This window comes from Cupressus sempervirens, chromosome 9, assembly GCF_028749045.1.
Source record: "Cupressus sempervirens isolate cs-2001-9-10 chromosome 9, ASM2874904v1, whole genome shotgun sequence".
NCBI lineage: Eukaryota > Viridiplantae > Streptophyta > Pinopsida > Cupressales > Cupressaceae > Cupressus > Cupressus sempervirens.
Window position 1 is genome coordinate 717,551,864 of NC_143126.1, and position 11,082 is coordinate 717,562,945.

The following is an 11,082-nucleotide window of genomic DNA, read 5'->3' on the forward strand; positions in this document are numbered from 1 at the left end:
ATGGCGCTGTTTCTATCTTCTCAGGGCCCCATTCCAACAAAGATCAGATATCATTGCATCCGGATCTATGCTCAGATCAAATTTTCTTCAGATCTCCATGATTATTCTCTGTAAGACTTAGTGGTAGTGGTTGTGGATTAACTTCAGTGAGGAAATATATCAGTTATGCCTAAACTATAAAGGCAATTTTTGTAGATTTTGTACCAGTCGACTTTTCTTTGACTTCTTTGATATTGCTCTGCAATTTCATGTGTAAATTCCCTTTGCCTCTAAACCGTATGGCATTCTGCCTTATCTCCTTCAGCCATTAATGTAAAGTGCAAGAACTATTTGCCTCTCATTGGTGTATTGTAGAGATCTACAATCTTGCATGACTATATCTCTTTTGGCCTATGAATGGTATATAAGTGAATCCTCTCTTTCCTTGTGTCATTCATTTGGGTTTTATGATTTGTATGTGATTGTTAGATTAAAGCAAGTCTGGATATTTATATCTTTTGGTGTCATGATGGTTCAATAGTGCATGTATGGGCAAAGATTGGTTTGAACACTCTATTTTGGTGCATCACCTCCTTAGGCTAGAATAGGTAGATTTGCTTTCATGCATTCCTTCTCCCTTTTCCTCTCCAAGAGTAGTTAGGTGCACCCTGATAGTAAAGGAAGTCGGCCTTCTCCAGAGACTCAACCTCATAGTTTAAGTCCCACAGCTTGGAGGTTGTTTCCATGTTTCACAAGGTTGTCCTTGTAGACACCTAAATCCTTTAGAAAATAAAGTATTTTTATTTTCTGAAAAAATTCCTGATGACATCATCATTTATTAATTAATTAATTAATTAATTTTTATGCCATTAAATCTTTTTATCTTAATTAAAAATATTTAATTAAGGAATCCCTCCTAAAAATGTTTAAATCTTATTTAAACATTATTTCCTTATTTATTAATCATTTAATTAATAAATTGACCAAAAAACCCAAAAAAAATAAATAAATTATTTTTTGCCCAAAACTTGTCCAATTTCCTTAAGACCATTAACCTCTTCCAAAATCTTCTAATCCTTCTTTAATTTTGATTAAAGGCTAATCCCATCATTTCCTACCCCTAATCCCAACTCAAAATATTTAATTAAGATTAAATATTAATCCTCATGTTTATTAAAAAAGTTTTAATAAATATCTCCTCAACCCAAACCCTTGAAATAAATAAAACTTTATTTATTTCCTAAAATCTAATTTATCCTCATTCTAAGAAGTTCTAGACTCTTCTAGAAAGTCTTCGTCCTCTTCCTAGGAAGTTCTAGACTATTCTAGAAAGTATTTATCCTTATCCAAAGTCTAGACTCTTCTAGAAGATGTCTTTAAACCTAATCCTAATCCCCTCATAACCTTGTCACATTCCCTAAACATGGGTTAAGACTTACTAACCCAAGCCAAAGTTAACAAATATCTCCTCCTTCACCCACCCTCATTAAATGCCATCCACTTGCCTATCCCTAAGCTAATCCTAAACCATCCTAATCTATCCTCTAATCATTTCCACAATCTTAATCAAGCTTAAAACCTTCCTAATCAAGCCCAAGTCGAAATTCCTCTCATCTCCCTCAAAATATCCCAACCATAAAACTTTATGAAGCCCACTAGGCCATAAATGACTCTTCCAAGCCCTTTCATTGCTCTTACAAGCCATTATGAGGGTCTTTATGAAGATTTTATCCCTTGAGCCTCCTTTGTTGACTCATCCTTCCCCTTTCCTCCATCCTCTCACCCTGTGACATGTGTCACTCCCTGATTGGCTATAAGGAAGCACAATCCATGTGCTCTCCTCTCATGCAATTTGAGCCCTCCATGAGCTTTTCCTCATCCTTGCATCTTAGCCCTCAATCCCTCAAGCCTCTTGCCTATAAATTGGATCCTTCCCCTTTGCAAAACAATACAATCCATGAAGTAAAGTCATAATGTCATTTTAAGAAGCCATTTTACATCAAAACCATACACTCACACCCAAATTCCAACTCCATTTGAAGCCATTTTTGAAGCATAAGCTAGAGCATACATCCTATCTATTTAGACAAAGCCACTCAACAAGAGAGCTTCTTATTGAGAGAGCCCATTAATGGCTCATATTCTCAATTGAGAGCTCATCTTAGTCTATCTTGAAGTTTATGATTTTTTTTTTAGTTTGTAGAAGCTTTATTTAAATTTGGTTTCTATTAGCATACTAACATTGCTCATATACATTTTGGCACGCTCGGTGGGACCCTACATGGGTCATCTTCATTAGCTTTTTTAGTCAAGTTTTGTATGTCATTTGCTAATTTTGGCTAATTTTGCTTGTTTTTGTGATTGGTAGGATTGTATAAATTGGTTTTGTAGGTCCACATGAGCATGAAGAAGACAAAGGAACTCATAGTCTATCTCATAGTGTTTGCAGATTTTTCAAGCTTATAGGTGGAAAAAGTACTTGGAATTCTTCTTCCTCTTCTTGTCTATATTCTTCTTATTCCATCTACTTCTTCTTCTTCTTCTTGTGGTAGATCTTGGCCATTCTTTTTTAAGGAAGCAAAATCATACACACTTCTTTTTAGTGCTTAAAATGAACCCCCAAATCATACTTAAATCCATAAAGAACTAAAAATTTGCAAAAAATAAATAAATCTTTTAACAAGTGAAACTAAACCAATCCAGTCATTTGCATCCTTGCAACATCAAGGTTTTAGATGCATTCATGCAAAGTTAGGAACACTTAATTTTTGGGAATTTAAAAGGAAACTTCAAGTTTCCATTTCAAAAGGTTCAAAATCAACACTAAGTGCACACTAAAATCTAAAATCAAACTCAAAGCATCAATCAAGGATAAAATGAACCTCATTTGCAAATATTTTTAAGTTCTTTTAAAAATCTCATGAAAACTAAGAGTTCTAAATGGTTGCCAAAATTGTCCTAAAAGCTTCGTTATTTGTTCCAAACAAATGTCTGGTTGCAAAATCTTGAATGTTTCTTAGATTTTTCATGCATCAAAACAATCTAGGAATATCATTTTTGGGCTTAAAACATGCAAACTAGAACACAAAATCTTGAATGAAAAGAAAAGTCCAAAGAGTCATTTTCACTTTTGAGTCCAAAACAATCTTGAATGATCTAAGGTTAAAACAAAGCACTTCAAAGTTTTCTTAAAACAACACACAAAATCTCAATCTTGAATGCTCAAAGGAAAAAAATTGAATTTTTAATCACTTGTCTTTGAATGCATGTTGCTAAAATCACTCTTGAATGCCATGGATTAAAATCAAGTTTATTTTTTTATGAATGCATGATTAAAACAAAAAATCCAATCTTGAATGCAAAAGGTCAATTAATCATTAAAATATCTCACACTTCATCTTTTGGGGCATAAAAAGAATCTACATTTTAGAAACTTTCTAAGTTATAAAAACAAATAAAGACACTTTGAGTGAATTTGTTGTTGGACTCACCCTCTTTAATCACCCATTATTCTAACCATTGGTTCCAATATCAGCACCATATATGGGGATGGGTCTACCTAAGAAAGTGTTAAGTGCTCCACAAAAATCAAATTCTATTCACTTAAGTTTTTATTAGTTTTTCTAAGTTAAAAAATTCCTTGAATGCACATTATCTCGCTAACACTTCATTTGGGCAAAAAAAAAATTGAACAAATCTTGACGTGGAGGGCCTCCGGGCGCGCGCTTGAAATCGAATTTCACACATCTTTGTTTTGGGCTTAAAACAAACTCACACTCAATCTTGAATGCCTTAAAGAAAAATCAATCGATACTTGACGTGGAGGGCCTCCGGGCACACGAGTTTACTTTTGTTGACCCTAAATCTTCTTGGTGTATTCATTCTTCGATCGATTTTACTTTTGTTAACGCTTCAAGTTGGAATTGAACATTTGCATCCTAAACATGTGTGTTTGAAAGGTCTAGATTAGAAAACTTAAACGTCAGTTGGAAAAGAATTTTGTCTTTTAGCCCAAGATCATCCAAGTCTTCTCTCCCCTTGTCGTCTTTCGAGGCCATCTTGGGTGCATAAGATTAGGATCCAAAATCTTGTTTAAGTTTTAGGAGGCCTGCTTGGGGATTTCATCACCCCTTGGGATGACCTCAACTCCAGCGTTTCGGCGGAGTATAAAAATCAGTAGGTGAATCCAAAGACACCTCTCTTGGAATCAAGATTTTGTCACTCGGGCTAAGCCTCAAGAAAATTTATACCCTTGAGAAGTGAAAGAGGAGAAGTGGGTTACCGCTCCTCTCGACTGTGTGACATTATTTTGGTTTCATCTACGGATTCGGGCCTCACGTACCTTGGGTATATCGAGGACTCCCTAGCTAAACCAAATATCAGCCTTGTAGACAACCATCTAAGATGTTAATGTGTTTGAAGTGACTGATCGAAACATTTTTAGAACATACACACTCCGTGGCACAAGTATCACATTTTGAGAATCACAAACTTCTATCTGGTTGTTCCTATCTATTGCTTGATTTTTTACTTGTTGAATGAATGTTTGCCAAACTTGGTCAATCCTAGCTTAGGGCACACTTAGCGTAGTCACTGCCTATTCCAGAAGTTGAACGAGTTGAAGCAAAACAACCAAAATCTCTTTAAGCCAAGCACATTTAGGAATTTATGTCAGAACAACCCAAACTCAAACAGAAGTTTCACAAAGTCAAACTTAAGCCATCTCAGGCATACCAAGAACTTTCTGCCAAGAGAAAGGAAATAACACCAAGCCCTCGAATTGCCAAACTCCAAAAAGCAAAGGACAAAGCTACCGATGAAGCCCTTCAAGACGCCTGGTTAGATCACACTATCGAACTTAACCAACATCCAAGAGTTAACCCTGCTTATGCATTACCAACTAGGCATGATTTCTATGATTAGACCCCCTTGTTTCTCCACATCTTCTTGCATAAGCTTCACTTTAGAGTCATCCTTGTAGGTAAGCCAGCCATCTTTAGTCCTCCCCTTAAGAATTTTAGCTCATCCATCTCATTTAGAACCAAACCATCTAGCTCGCAATCCAAAATCTTCACATCCAAGCCTTCAAAATTGTTGTCACTTTGCCAAAAGTTTGCCATTCCTAACATCTTCCAAATCCACAAATCTCACCAAGGTTATCCCTTTGACAGAGCTTTGTCTAGGGTAATCTAGCTTTTTCACTTGTTATCTCTCATCACCTTGACCTAAAGGTTGGGATCCACAAGTGGTCAATCTCGTGTTCTTCCTAAAGGATCACCAGTCTATCCTTAAGTTGACACAATCACCACCAAGCTTGCACATAGGAAAGCAGACCTTTCATGCTTTGGCAACATATCTTTGAAGTTAGAATCCCCAACCCAATCCTCCTTAGGCTTTGTCATACAGCTTTGCCTCAACCTAGGAAATCATTTGCATAGAAAAGCCTTCCCCCTTTACATCCATTAACATTGTTGCATCTCATCCCTAGGAACATTCTGCATTTTCATGCCACCCATCACTTGTTTAGCCAAGAAGAAGAAGGAAACAATGGAGCCCTATCATTTGGATCAAACAGTTTCACTCCCCTTGAGCACCCAACCATCTTTCAACCCAGAGAACACTATACCATCACCTACTGAAATTGAAGCTTTCATGAACCAACCAAGAAATGCAGTATTGGTGAATGCCATTATAGACAAGAACAAAGAAACAATCATGGCTAACTTTCGAAGGGACAACATAGAAGCCTTCGACTTTGGAAGACCTCCTCCCTTATTAGATCCATCTCACCCATTATTTGGACAACTCCCACCACCCATAGACTCTTATGATTCAAATTATCCTCACTATTATCAAAATCTTCAGAATTTTCAGCCATGAAACATGATTTTTTACCTTTGTTCTTGAATGATTTGAAATCTTTCTTGCTATTCCATTTATGATCCTTCTTTTCATCATTGTTCTGCTTGTTCAGGCACCTAGCTGCAATATGACCAATTTCTTCACATGAAAAATATATTAGAGGAACTTTACCTTTATATTTTCCTCTGCCTCTGGAGTATTTTCTTGCTAGAAGAGCTTCAATTACTTCAAGATCACTGTCTGAGCTTAGATCTGATTCATCTTCACTTTCTGGCTGAAGTTTCTTTTTGTTTTTCTCCTTGAGTGAAAGTTTGGCCTCAAATGTTGATTCCATGTTCTTGGAAGCTGGAACATAGTTGTCAAAGTTATCTAGTTCAAATGCAGTTAATCTCCCAACTATGGCCTCAAGATTTATCTGATGATTTGCTTCACATCTTCTTTCCTAAGTTGCAGACACTCTGATTGCATAAATGGGAAGCAAGGTTCTGAGAACTTTGCTTACAACTGTTTCTCCTTTGATGTCACCACCAGCTGCCCTGATTGCACTTACACATGCTTTAACTCTTTCAACATACTTTGCAATGTTTTCATCCTCTCTCATCTTCATTTGATCAAATTTTCCTCTTAGACCTTTTTCTTTTGCTCTTCTCACATTGTCATCCCCTCCATAGATTTCTTTTAGCTTGTTCCACATGTCAAAGCCAGTTTTGCAGTCCTTAATGTCATCAAAGTCTTCATAGTTGAGAGCAGATGCTATGTCTATCATCATGTTGTTGTGAGTTTTCTTTTCAGCAATATCATTGAATGACAGTGTGCCAGAAGGTTCTTCATATTCTTCTTCAAGGTATTTCAGTCCAGTATCACCAACAGTAGCCAGATGAAGTTTCATCAGTCCTTGCCATGCTGAGAAGTTATCTTTATTAAGTTTTGGAATTTCTCTTTTGTAAGACATCCTGATCTTTTGCTTAGATCCTTGAAATCTTCTCCTGCAAGTACCAAAAGCTCTGATACCAATTGTTGGAAATGAGAATGGAGTAACTGAGAGGGGGAGGGGGTGAACCAGTTACCACAAAAATATTTCACAGTCCCTTAGATGTCTAAAATCTTGATCTTGGTTACAGATTACTGAAACTTGATAATGCAGCAAATACTAATAATTATTAAGAACTAGTAACCAAAACAATTCAGCAATCATGAACACTAAAGACACCAGATTTAACGTGGAAACCCAATATGGGAAAAACCACCAATGTAACTAGTTACTATTTTTCACTCTTTTGAAGTGAGCCCTGTTAGGAGCCAACCCTGTTAAAGGTTACAAAACACACTATTAGGTGTGACCTGGTTAGAGGATTTAATCACCCTGTTAGGAGTGGCCTTGCTAGAGGTCTTTAGAACAATTCAACTGAACTGTCACCTTGTTAGAGGATTTACAATAGGGCTGTTAAACCCACTCTGTCAAGAGATTTTGAGTTCACTGTTACAATGGTTAGAAAGCAACAATGAAGTGACCTAATATAATGTGCAACTTATCTTTGTTGATTGCAGATCTCTGTTATGCTTGACTGGATCCTTACTGATCACATACAACTTTGTAGCTCCTTCAACGCATCTGATCCTTCATCAAACATTTTCTTATATGTTCAATATTCGCACTCTTATGCATCCAAATTCTTTCTTATATCGAATTCACAACTTGATCTTTCATATATACCTTACAAATTATCTTAGTCGGCTAAGAATTACAAACCAACAAATCCCTTTACTGGCCGACACTGCTTGGTTAATACTGTTCAAAAAATAATTCCTGTGTTAACCGACTGAGCTCGGTTAATATAACAAACTCCGTGACATCCCTTTAATCGCCGGGAGAACTCAGTAAGTATAGATGACCTAGTGAGCTCGGTAGAAACTGTTTTTGCCAAATTCCCTTTGGACACCGAGTGAACTCGGTAAGCATTGACTTTCCTTTGCTTACCTTCCTATCTTGGTAAACACTAACTTTTCTTTGGTTACCTTCCCAGCTCGGTAAACACTAACTTTTCTTTGGTTACCTTCTCAGCTCGATAAACACTAACTTTTCTTTTCTTATCTTCCCAGCTTGGTAAACACTTTTGTCACAGTTTCCTTCAATCACCGAGTGGGCTCGGTAAGTATTGAACTTCCTTCGTTAACCAAGTTAGCTCGGTAGAAGCTATCTTTACAATGTAATATTCAACAATGCTTGGTAGACTCTGTAAATGACTATGCTTGCCTTCTGAGCTTGGTAGACTCTGTCTGATGAATGATATGACATTTGTGTAACATCAAAGACAACACTTAATTAACCAATTGTATCCAACAAAAAGAAGAGCCGCAACCCACCCCATATGATCCAATAGACCCAAACATACCAGCCTCCACTCAAGTTAAAATCTCCCTTCTGCAAACCAATCCAGCCACCACCACTCCACCATTGGTCCATACCACTCCATCCCAAACCCCCTTCACCCAAAACACCTCATCATTCACTCCCTTCACTATTGCTGCTACTACTCTCCAACCCAGCCTTCCAAATCCACCCATCTCCCAAATCAATGCTAGCATCTTTGGCCAACCTCAGCAATATACAGTCGGTATGCCACCCATGGGGCCAAGTAATCAACCCTTCATCACCCCTAGCTTGTTTACCTCAGCTCAGAACACAATTCCATCATTTCCACTAGGTCCTTGGAGCTCAGTGCCATCAGCCACAAATCCACAAGCTACTACCCTCACTCCACAAAGCTATCAAACCCCACAAGCTACTACCAATGTTCTGCCAAGCTCTCAAGTGACCCAAGCTCCTGCCACCCCTCTATGAAGCTTTCAAATCCAGCCACCAAGCTATCAAACCTCATCAGTTCCATTTCCAAGCTTTCAATTCCCACCACCTCCACCACCAACTAATCCATTACCTCCTATTACCAACTATTTTTCTATGCCACTTCTAGGAGGAAATCCACCACCACCAACTACCAATTACTTGGCCTCTTTTGCCATGCAGATACCTTCCCAAATGGGGGCAGAACCCACATATATTGGTCAAACTCCTCAAATCCAAAGTCAAGTTCCACAAGCTCCTCAATCCTTTCCCCAAGCTTCACAACCATCTTATACCTTACCTCCACAAAGCAATCCATTTATCCCATAGCCCTCTTATGTTCCTCAATCCCAACCTCAAATCCAATATCAACAGCAAGCCTCACAACACATGCAGTAATATGTGCCACCTCCACCACAGCAACCCATCATCCACCATTCAGTTGCCCAAGCCATGTACAATCCCTACCAGCCCATACCTCAAAGCTATCCATATTCCATTGCCCCATCTAGCACATACCTACCTCAGGGCACTCCTACATTGGGGGCACCCCAGCCATCACCCATTAATTCAGAATGGGAAGCCATGAAGATAGCTTTGAAGAACATCCAAGAGGGAAATGATCCAAAAACCTTCAAATTTGAGAATGTGTTTCCTTACCCATTTGACAGAGCCATTACTATGACTCCATTCCCCAAGCATTTTGAGACACCCAAGTTTGACAAATTCAGAGGAAAAGGAGACCCTGTCACACATATCAAAAAAATTTACATGCACTGACAAGAAGTGGCATACGATGATGTCTTCCTCTTGCATCTCTTTCCCAAAATCTTGGCCGAACCAGCTCTTGAATGGTTTTATAGAATACCATACGGCAGAATTAAAAACTTTGTTGAATTGTCTGAGGCATTTGTAGCCCAATATGCCCATCTTGTTGAAATAGAGCTATCAATAGTGGATCTTGTCCACACTAAACAAAAAGGTGGAGAAATCCTTCCTAAATATTTGAAAAGATGGCAAACCCTTACCACCTGCATATCTTGCACCTTGCCAGAGCACCATTTGGTGAAAATGTTTATTGATAATGCCCATCCTAGCTTGGCTCACCACATGACCATGAACTGTTTGCAGACCTAAAAAGATATCAAAGAGAAAGGAATGATCCTTGAGCAAGGACTCATTAAAGATGGTGTTGTCAAGATTTACAAGGAAGCCAACAAAAACCAATCACATTCCAATGACAAGTCTACGTATTGGAACAAAAACAAGCACGTTGCAACAGATGGCGTTACTGATACGAGACATGTGAATATGGTTGGTCCTTCCCAAAATCAATCCAACCCACCTTATCAACCAAACAATCAACAAGCTATCAACTACCAACAGCAAAATCACCAAAGCTATCAAAGCCACAATCCAGGACCCAACTTTCAAAGGTCTAACAATCAAGCTAATGCCATCAATGTAGCTACAGGGCAAAAGCCCAAATTCCAACCTGCACCTAGAAACTATATACCCCTTGGTGAGCCATTGGATGTCATTTTTGAGAAATTGACTAACAAAAACCTCATCAAATTTCCTCCTACCTAGCAAATTGACCCAAGCCAATCCAAAGCTGCATGGTACAAATATAATGAGTATTGCAAATTTCATGCATGAAACTGAAAGATTATGTGCAGGACCTCATTAATCAGAAAGAAATCACCGTTGGTGCCCAAACCTCTCCCAATGCAGGCTTACAGATCTATCAAAATGCTTTTTCTCCTCACAACAACCAAAATCCTGGAAAAGCACCTATCCAAACCAACAACAACAACACCAACAACCACCAGCCAAACCAACAGCATGGGAAGAACAATGACCACACTTCATCCTATATAGACTATGGTAGCCTCATAGGTTGTATATCCGAGAAAGAGCCTTCTGTCAATGTTATCAATATCCAAGGACCAAACAATGAGTGTGCAGTCACCACTCGAAGAGCACAATTTAACATCGCAGGCCCACCTATTTCACCAGCACCATCAGCTCCATCAAAAAGCCAATACAATATCTTGGAACACCTTGGGAACATGCCAGCCCAAATCTCCATTTTAGACCTTCTCTGCACTAGTCCTGTGTACAAAAACATCCTTGACAATGCTCTCATAGAATCCCGTGTCACTTTAGATATCAATGCTACTAATTTTTGTAATCTTTTTGGATACCTATCCTCCTTATGTGCCCTATCATTCAAACCCACTGACATACCCGTGGTCGAGCCAGATCACACCCTTCCGCTCTGCATAGCCATTATGGTATCCAATTTTGCCGTAAAAAGAGTAATGATAGATAATGGATCAGCCTTGAATATTTGCACCCTAAAATTCATAAAACAAGCTAGGTATACTGAGGCAGAT